This window comes from Rissa tridactyla, chromosome 8 (assembly GCF_028500815.1).
Source record: "Rissa tridactyla isolate bRisTri1 chromosome 8, bRisTri1.patW.cur.20221130, whole genome shotgun sequence".
Lineage (NCBI taxonomy): Eukaryota > Metazoa > Chordata > Aves > Charadriiformes > Laridae > Rissa > Rissa tridactyla.
Window position 1 is genome coordinate 51,785,842 of NC_071473.1, and position 10,670 is coordinate 51,796,511.

Consider the following 10,670-nt stretch of genomic DNA (forward strand, 5'->3'; position numbering starts at 1 on the left):
CCCGTACAGAAAGAATAAGAATACTAATGAAGGCACTTGACAGAAAGGACAGTTAGTTCATGCATGCATTAGTGAGCAGTTATGGTGTGTGAAAAAAAAAAAAAAAGGCTTCCTCTCCTTTGGTTGCAGAATATCTCTGCTAAAATATTTCCCCAGCACCACCATCACCATTTAGTACTGGTATCTACTGAGCACCGTCCGCAGGGGTCTCTTCCCACCCCGTTCCCACGTGCTTCCACCTTCACTAGGACCAAGCAGGACGAGAAGCCAACCAGCCATCGCCTACAGGGCCGGGCTCTCCGTGTAAAGCCCGGTCCTTACTACAGATTATTGCTCACGAACGTGTTGGCTGGCAGCAGGGAAGCGGTCTGCCGCGTCCCCAGCCCTCACAGCTCGTATTTAACTCCCACACAACCTGCGTATTCAGGTCGGTAGCACAAAGCCATCCTTAGAGGACCGCTTCCTTCCTCTTCCGAACTGAATGACTCCACAGATCTGTTGGTTGGGCACTTACATTCCTACAGCGAGAAAGTAAATATTTAGCGCCGGAAATATGTCACCCTGTTTGTGAAGATTGAGAATAATACCGTGGGCTTCATCGAGCTGGGATCAGCAGCATCCGAGACACTCACACTACTGTATCATGGCCCAGGATGAATAACACCGTCCTCACACGCCCCATAATATTTTCCAGTTTCTGACCATTATGTTGTATTTACCGAAACAAGGCCACTTCACTCCTGAAAGGTTTTGTGTGTGTGTTCCCGGCAAGCAAAGCAAAACAAAATAAATTAAATCCATGGGACAGGGCACGTTAAAGCCTATTTGGGTGTTACGAGCTAGATTTCCTAACGCACTCAGGATGCCCAAAAAAAAAAATGGAAGTTCACTTCTAGAGTCGCCTTCCTCCCCTCTCGTGCTCCCCCCCGCCTCCCCTTCCCTTCAGTAGATTATGTGAGACTCATTACTTTTTATAGCTCTGAACAAAAAACATAATCTTGCCGTTTCTTACTAATATTAGGCAATGACATAATGCCATTTGCAGAGGTGTCGCGCAAAGAGGCTGACTTTTACTGGCTTCTGATGGCAAGGCTCTCCACTTTATATTCTGTTTTATGTAAGCCTCCTCAGAATTTATTGACCTCAAAGGATTTCTCGAGTTGCTTAATTATAAAAGGAAGACGACAGCACAGTGGCTTAGCGAACCAATATAAAAGTCAGCTAAAATGTGTCATTATGGAGAGGGATGGTGGAGGGAGAGGTGTAGCAAGAAGTAGTTTCTAGGGTCCAAGCTCAAGAGGCAAGGCCTTTCCTCTCCGTTATTCCCCGGCAGGGCTGGGATGCTGCAGGGCGATGCCGGAGGATGGGTTCTAGCTTGGCCTAGTGTTTTATGTTGGTGTGCTGTGTTAGGTCCAGGTGGGAGAGGGCAGAGGCTATGGGCATCTCTGAAGCAGAGACAAGGAGGAACTGAAAAAGAAATCCCGCGAGGGACCTACTAGAACCACCTAAACGCAGGAGAAAGTTTCAAGCAGAAATCAATCTTTGGTCTTGCTGTTCACCCTATCAACCAAACAAGTCAAGTCATGAACTAAACCATTTTCAGAACAAGTCTGCGGCTCTAGGAGCTGGCTGGGGATTTCACTCGTCCCCAGGAAAAGGGAGAAATAAAAGCCCTGAAGCCACCACTACCTTCAGCTGCAGGCCTGGCCACGCGGGGACAGTTCGGTTGAGCTCATTCCCTGGAGCATCCTTGGTGTCTGCTGCTGACCCGGCACTGGAAACGGCTCTTCTCAGACGCTTCAGCTTCCAAACGCATACTTGTGGGGAGAAAAAAATTTAAAAAAGAAGCACAAAGGGAGACACTAGTGAAAAAAAACAGACCAGCAGCAGTCGCTGCCCATTTAGCAAGGGTGGTTAGGGATTCGAGACAGACTTCCTCAAGCTCAGCGTCTCTCCACGTTACGCAGAGGTTACTCACTTCACTCACTCTCTAGTCCAAAGTTACAGTATAATTTATGTCCCAATGCCTCCAATGTGCCCTTGCTCCTCAGGATGGAAGTTTAAGTGCCTGGGAACTGAGGGACTTCTCTGGGCTGGTGTTGTAAAAGCAGCTGTGCTAAGGAGAGAGGCTGGACAAAAATTAGCTGAGACAACGAAGCTGGGTAAGGATAATTAAAATACACGCATGTGCTGCAAGAAAGGCTAGCGGCTTTTCTGCATGACCTGCAGCAGGAACAGCCTTAATCTGTTGGTAGAGCACCCAACACAGGTGCGACGGGCGCAGCTGCTCCTCCTGAGGCTCCTTATTTCTTAGTTACTTCTAATTTCAAAGCGGTGGAAGAGGGAGCTCAGATTGTTTAAAGATGTTATTTTGGTCTCTCTCACACCGCTTGGTACGTGGCCCATGATCGCGTCCAAAAGAGGCAGATCTGGCTGGAAAGACCGAATGCTGCTTAGTATTTTCCCTGTTATATTTTCGCATCGCGGGGAAAACTGTGGTAGCGAGGGATCTGTACCTAAGCTTTTCTAATTCATGTGACCATCACTTACTCGGCATGACACCACAGGTCTCACTTCTCTTGGCAGCGGTACAGGGCTCGCGCTTTCATATGGATGAAGTATTTTTGAGCAATTTCTCCAATTTATTAAGCACGAACAGGCTCCTCTTAGCGTGGAGCAGATAGAAATTTTTAAAAACATTTCAACAAATCTGCTCCTGCAGGACTGGGACAGAAAGCTTTGCCACGTACGCGCACGTGATTTTTTCTTACATTGTCCTTCAGCTTCATGGGTTTGGACGAAACGATGAGTCGGATTCATGGCTCTGTGCAGGAGGAAAGCACACTCCCAGCTCCACGGCTTGGTGAAAAATGGTAATACCGGGCACATTTTCTTCCCCTACAAAAGGGCTCAATTTGCTCCATGGGCTGGGAATGCATAAACGAGATTTGAGATGTGAAGCTCGCCTCCGACGGACTAGGAAATAACATGGAAATTAAAAGATTAAATAAGGGGCGTCTCCATGGGGTTGCTCGCACTAGGAAGGAGTGAACATACGGATCCAGCAAAGCTGTTTCACGTGCATGAAAACAGAAATAGCAGCAAGGATAGATAGACAACGAGAGGGAAATTGCAAGAAATGGAGGGAAGTAAGGAAAGATGTGAAGCATAAGGAAACCAGACCAAGGGAATACGCAGAGAAGGGCAGAATGAAGGAGAAGACATGGTAGGAGACCCGAGACTTGCAAGGAGAGGACCTGGCTGTAGAGGGAAGGGGGAGGCTGGCAGCATTCCCCGCGAGCAAAGGGGCTCGATGGCTCCGCACCCACCAGCTCCTAAGGAAATGCTGGTAGGAAGCAGGAACACGTGTCCATTTTATAACTTCTCGTTGTTTACTACTTCCATGAAATTTTTCAAAACGCTCACGTGACGCTCTGGGAACGGAGCCAAAGCTGTTTTGAGCATCGATGCCCCCCTGCGCACGCCACGGGTTGCTGCTCCGGCTCCAGGAAGGGGCAACCGCACTGGATTTTTCTGCTTTTCCCTGCAAAAAGGACCCCAGCAAAGGGGCCCCAGCCACCCAGGCAGAACAACGTGGGATTTCATACGAGCACTGATTTATGCCTCAAAAAGAAAGCTTGCATTTGTCTTCGCAACTAAGAGTTCACCAGCTATTTTGTGATCAAACAGGTTTCTCGTGCCCCGAAAATGGGGACTCAAACCCTGCTGGTGGGAAGAGCTGGACCTGGATACAAGTTTGTCCTTGGTTTTCTTCCCTCTTTGAGACAAAAGTTTTATTTTTCAAGTCCCAAAAGTTCTTGTGGGATGAGGCTAGAAATAATTTTTAGTTCTACACACTGCTTTTGTGAGTCTAGAAAATGTCATTGCCATCACCCCGCAGAGAGGGCACTGAAGTATTAGCCTTACTGATTCTTTTTTCCCTGTGGCCCATGGAAATCTTTTAAAGAGTCTACATAAGGCAAGAAGCAAAATCAATATTTTAATCTTATTTTTTTAGACTGGATCTGGCATTTCTGGAGGGATTCTGCAGGTCCACGGGATTTTCTCTTTTTCAACTTGCGAATTCTTAAGAACAGGAACCCTAATTAGGCCAAAACACGTGTTAGAGGCAGGAAGTGAGAGAAACCGCATCTCCCACATCCCAGTCTCACAACTGTGTTCCTCAAACCAATAAACAAAAGGCCATAACAGGGTTTAGACTTGCCATACCACTCAGAAACCTTATGACAGGTTATTTTATTGTGGAAGGATTTCAGAAGGACTTTACCTCTCATGAACAGAGACAATTAATTAATATTACTCTCCACATAGCTCCCCTCTCTTTCTGTGAAGCCGTATCCCCAGAGGTGGCACTTCGGCTCTCTTGAAAGGAACGTGAGCTTCCTGCCTTCAATTGGCTTTGGACCTTAAATATTAAAAAAAACCCCAGAATATGTTCTTCTCAACAAGATTCACTGTTAAAGATAGATTAAAGGGAATAGAGAAAACATTCAGAAGCGAATAAAGGAAGCAGGAGAGAGTTGTAGAGTGTGAGAAAGGAACAACTCCAGCCTAATTGAAGACAACCAGAATTTTGCCACTAACTTAAATACAAACAAGCCTCCACCCAGAGACCATAAACCAGCTATTTCTGCATGAATGGTTTTTTGCTGGATGGTATTGTGTGGCTTGTCACGGTCCTGCACCAGGCAGCAGCATGCACAGCCTTGTTACGAACCAGCTTTCAGGGCTAACACATGCAGTGAAACCAAGATCTCTGTCCTGTGTGTGGGCTTGGAGATGCTGGTGGGGAGACGGGTTGCTTCCATTTCTTTCCCTTTTTTTTTTTTTTTTTGCTTTGTAAGTCTTTATGCACTGAATGTCACTTAGATAGCTAACCTGGAAAGATGAGGGATTTCATCGTTGACTGGCATGATGTAGATGTAAAGTGTCCCTTGGACTGTGCGCTTGCCATCTGTCAGCTGCACGGTAAAACTATCCTCTAGGCTTTCTGTGTCATCATGCATGTACTGCAGCATCAGTCCTACAGGAAAGAGGGGGAAATTAAAATGAAAACCCCAGATTCTCTAAAAACTTAGAACATAGCAATCGCATTATTTAAAAAAAAAAAAAGCACCCCAGCTCCGTGGAATTCAAGTCATCACTTGCGATCTTTAAATGCCACAGATTCGACGTCCCAGAAAGCCCATCCTGCTTCCACTGACAGAAATCTTTGTTTCTGCTGCGATGCTGATGCCCAGGCCTGCGCTGAGACCTGCCTGGTGAGGCCAAATGCAAGCCCACACAACCGACAACCCAACAGTAGCTCCCAAACTGGGTGCTGCCCCTCTGACAGTGTCCCCCCCCTGCTGCTCCCTCCCACAGCCGCACTTTCCTAGGGAGAGGGTTTCAATAGTTCTCTTCTGTGCTCTCCCACCTTGCTGTGACTTGTAGCTCGGACCCCTCCCAAGGGGTTAAGTCCGTGTTTAGCAGCCCTCGGTGGATCCTTTATTCTTGCTGCGATTCCTGCAAATACAAGAGCAGAAGCAGCACAGTGGGGCTCTGGAAGTCATTCCTCGGCTAACTTACAGAGCAGAGAGCGAGCCAAGCTCGGCACGCTTTGGAGCGGTCCCCATGGGAAGCTTCGATTGCTGGTGAGATGCTGGCAATTTCTGGAGTAAATTTTGGGGGCACTTAAAAGAGACTCATACATGATGCGTTCTTCAACATGTCTGTTTTGCAGGGCTAGAGCTCGCCCTAAACGCTGTGTTCCCTGGGCACAAACGTGGCCCTTGTCACCACGGCATCCAAGCGCTTGACACTCGGTCGGTGGCCCCGGCTTGCCAAGCCCTCGATGCAGCAGGAAAAGACAAACGGGCACAAGCCAAATTTAACAGGTAACCTAGAAAGTCAGTGACCGCAGGAAGATTTGAAACAACACTCCTGGAGACCGGGTGTAGTGTCCTATCCATACGCAGCTCTTCGGCCCATTTTGGGGCAAGGTAATGGGGAAACACGGGATCATGCTGTTGATGGAAAGGGCTCAACTGGCATTGGGGTAGTCATAAGCTTGAGTACATGCAGGTAAATACACCCAGAATTTGCTTAACTTTAGGTACTTGAATAGGGGAAAAAATAAAAAAAAAAATATCTGAATGGTTTTTGAATCGCAAAGACTTCAGTAAAGAAAAAACATTCCTCAAAATAATTAGCTAAATCCACTAACAGCCACCATGGGCAACTCATGAGATACGGAAACAAAAACCGTATCGCTTTCTTGTTCTCCAAATATTTTTAAGATGCCATGGAAAAGCAGCATGTCCCACAGTTTCCCTTAGCTTTCCCTCCCTTAAAGCACGTTCCTAGTGGCCAGTGCCATCTTCTACTGAAGCCACCAGACATCCACCAGTTTGAGAACGAAGGCTAAGCCCGGTCCTCCCAGCCTCACCCACTGCAGTGCTATTCCCCAGCACGCAGCCTTTGCAGCGAAGAGAAGAAAAACCACATCCCGCCATGCCTGCAAAGGAGTTTTAGCTCACAGTCCAGAAGCTGAATAAACCTCTGGCTCTTCAGAGAGAAGGAGCAATGGATTAGTCTTCATGGCCTTGGTGCAAATAAATTCCTCTCAAATTTGAGGGCGCAGGGAAGGTTTTCTCCTAATAAATTGGTAGCAGAGAGACAATTCCTATTCGATTAAGATTTTGCAAAATTGAAAAACGCATCCTGTCCCAGTTCTGCTGCCCACCAGAGAGCAAAGCAGGCACAGGGCGTGCAGAAATGCCCTGGAACCCCCCCTGGGAGCACCCACACCCGTGTTGGGATGGCAGCATTGGACACCCATGCTCAGACTGACCCAGGCTGCCACCAGCCTGAATACCCCCGCAACCTCGTCGATGTGAGCAGGATTAGATCAATCCCTAACTAGACACACCAGCCCCCACAGGCATTTATTTTTTTTTGGGAGGGGGTGGGGGGGCGTGTGTGCGCAAAATAAGTATTTATGAAAAAGTGCATTTACATAACTGAAAAGATGCGTTCTGCTTTTAAGTCTTTGTTGGGAAGAGGAAATTGCACTAATTGACAGCAAACTTTCCAGAGGCTTCTAACACCTGCTTTATATCTTGCTTCAAGCAGCCTGTACAGGCTTCATCATTAAACAATCAAGCGGGTTTTTGGCTGTACGAGCCAATGGTCGGTGCTGAACGATCCCTGGACACCTTCAACGCCTCCTGAAATAGTTAAGGGGTGGGGGCTCCTCCTCGCAACCGTACCCCGCCTAGCCTGTACGCAGAAAAGCCCCCCTTTACGAGGAGGATTTCAACTCTGCTGAACTTAGCCTGCGGAATCGACCGGTTGGCGTTGTTTTTTGGTTTTTTTGTTTTTTTTTTTAATTTCAACACGGGCTTTTCAAATTTCAGAAAAACACACACTTTACATTAGCGCACGCCGCTTGTTTCTCAGCTCAAACCCAAACCGTTTGTGGGCTGCGGGGGTGCCAAATAGCCCCCAAGCCTGCCGCCGCTTCCTCTCCCCCTGCTCCCACACCGCTTGGCACGCGTGCTGCACAGATGCCAAGCCGCGGAAGAGATTTATTTTTTTTTCTTTTTTTTTTCCCCTTTCTTTCTTTCTTTCTTTCTTTCTTTCTTTCCCCCTCCCCTGCTGCATCTGGTTGCTGAGCGGAGTCTGCAGGCAGTTGTGCTGGCAGATGCCTTTGGGTGGCTGCCTGCCTTCCTGCGGCCGGGCCGGGGTGCGAGGGCAGCGGCAGCCTGGGGCTCTCTGGACCAGCAGCTCCTGCAGGAGGCGGTTGGGGGGCGGAACTAAAGCAGTAAAGAAAAACCAAAGGGAGGTTTCTGCGTAGAGTTTTACACACCAGCCACCGTGCAAAGCCCTGCCCTGGCCTCGCCTCTCGCTGCCGGAGGTAAATCCCGGCTGGTTCGGCAGAGCCGGCCCCGGGCGGCTGCAGTGAGCGGCGGCTCCCAGCAGAGGCCATCCGCACCCCGCGCATCCCGCCGCCCGTCCTGCCTCCCAGCTCCCCTCGGCACCCACCAAACCCCCTCTGCAGAGCCGAGACGGGCTGTCGGGATCCCAAACCTCCCCCGCCGGGTGCTAGCCCCCCGCCCCGGCCAGCCCGCTGCCCTCCTGCGCCGCCGTCTATCATCCCCAGAGCCCTGATGCAGCGAAAAGCAGCTAAACAATAAAAAGCGGCGGAGGAAAGCCAAAGGGCCATTACTCAGAGCTTGCTTGAGTTCAGCCGGGGAAAAAGCTGTGAATCCTGAAGCACTGCTGAGCTCAGCAGCTCATGCCACCAGCATCTCCGCCACAGAGTCCATTTAATATCAGCCCAGGAGCTGGCAGGAGGGTAATGATGGAGATGCTCAGCGCGCCCACGGGGACGGCAAGGTCTTCAACATCCAGCGTGGTCAGTCCCGTAACACACAGGGCACCTTCCGCTACCTGCTGCAAGGAAAACGTCAGGGGAGAGGAAACACAGACAGGCCAATCGTCAAGATCTCTGGAAGAGTTCAACAAGAACTTTTAAAACAAGAATGATGGGACATGGGAGGCATTTGACCAAAAATATTTCCCAGAAGACCTTCTGCCCTTCTGATAGAAATATTAAAGCTTCCAGTGGAAGCAAGTACTTGCCTGTTGTTTGCAAAAACTGGTTTCTGGAGGCCAGATGCAGAGGGACTCATTCTGCATCCCAACCGCCTGAGCGTGGCAAACATGCATTTACAGGGAGGCCCAAGAGGAGACTAAGAGGGAAGAGCAGTTCCCACCGCTGCCCTCAGTACATCCCTGCACGTGCCTCTTCCACGTGGGTAGAAGCCTGCAAAGTCTACAGGTGCTCCCAGATTTCCTTTCTCTTCCTTCACCCGGGGACTGCCACGTATCATCGCTAATGAAACCTCCGTTTACATTACGCGGTCCTTTCCCGCTCGCAGCATATGCTCACTGGGAAAAAAAAAAAAAAAAATTACTGCTTGTAGCCCCATTGCAGAATCTTTTTTTTGCACTTCAAACTAGTCTATTATATACGATAGAGCGCCAACGCTTTCATTGACATATAGCTTGTTCACTTGGATGTCATGAGATAGCAAACAAGTGAATCTAAACAACGCAGCTAGCTAGTTATATGGCTAATCTGGTGTGTTGCTTTGATTTCATAAATAAATTAGTTTAGTCTCCTGAACAGGGAGAGAAACACGAACCAGTGATCTCAACAGTGCTGCTGCCCTTCATTACCGGGAGGGCCTTGCTCAATTAGAAATGCCATTTGTTTTGATTACAAGGTTTTATGTGAGTAGAACCAAATTTTACCCAAATACATTGATGGAGGAAGGACTCGTATAAAGATCCACAGCCAGAGCTGTTTTCCAATTGAAATACTGGACACAGGCTATATGTTGAGGGGTGCAGGTAAGGTACCAAGGGCTGGGAGCAGAGCTGGGGGTACCGACCGGTACCCCAAAGGTGTCCTGGGTGCAGGCTGTGTTAGCACTAATTGCCGTTACCTTACGGCTGCCCGCTCACCGCTGACCGTGTACCAGACTCCAGCAGGAGTTTTGCCTGGGAAGGAACGGCAGGATTTTTTTTCCCCCACTCCCTTCTGGATAGAAATAGCTCATTAAATATTTAATTTTTCAATTAAAGAGTCACTGTGACAAAACAAAAGCTAATATTCATCTTTTTAACATGTGGTGGGTTCAGAGCAGCCGTGCTCTTTGCACACATCAGAACCAGAGCTTGGACATGAGCAAAAACTATTTAAAATGCATCTGAACTGTATGATGCGCACGAAAAGGAAAAAAAAAAACGTGCTTCAATCAAAACAAATACAAATCCCCCCTAAAACTGAAAAAAGTAATGTATGAAATAGTAGTTTTTTTCTTTTAAAAAAGAGTGTTTAAAATAAAGAATGTCAGGTGTTACTTGAAATCATATTTAAACTAAAAGCTTCATAAAATAATAAGGCAAGGTGGCAAATGAAATCTTTAGATTGCACAGAGGCATTTTTGCCTTTAAATTCAGTTAGTCAGAGAGTGGCAAAAGATTTTCAGACTTTACAAAAACTCCTCCAAATTGTCACTGTCGCCACGCAGCCCGTTTGCCCTGTTGCAGAAGGATAAGCTAGTGATGAGCCTGGTGCTTTGAAATTTTGGTTTCAGTATACCACCCCTGAGCCAGCTCACACGAGTCTTTAACCTCTTTGCACCCCACTTCCTTCTCTGTAAATGGAGGTGGTGGCACTTCTCTTCCTACCACCCGTTGGGAGGACAAATGAAGACTCTGTGCAGAGGTAAAAGGATCCCACAGGCTTTTTAGACAGACCTAAGCAGTCCCATGAGCAGGTTTGGTGGTCCCACTCCCCGTGGAACTGGAGTTACAAAATTAAACCGCTCTGTATATGGGCAGGTTAAAACTCCAGAGGAGTTTTGCTGCATGGGTTTTGTGGAGCCGGGTTGATAGATGCTCTAGTGGCAGACCCTTCCATCTGGGTAAGTCGTTTCCTTGGGTCATAACGTTCCTATTTATGGAACCTATTTTAGTACTTCTTCTTAAAAAATTGCCTACAATTAATGCCGCTAAAATTGCATGTTCAGCAGGAGGGAAAGCCTCAACACAGCTCGGGAGGGCTAGAGCCAGCTGAAAGAAATATCATCCCACCT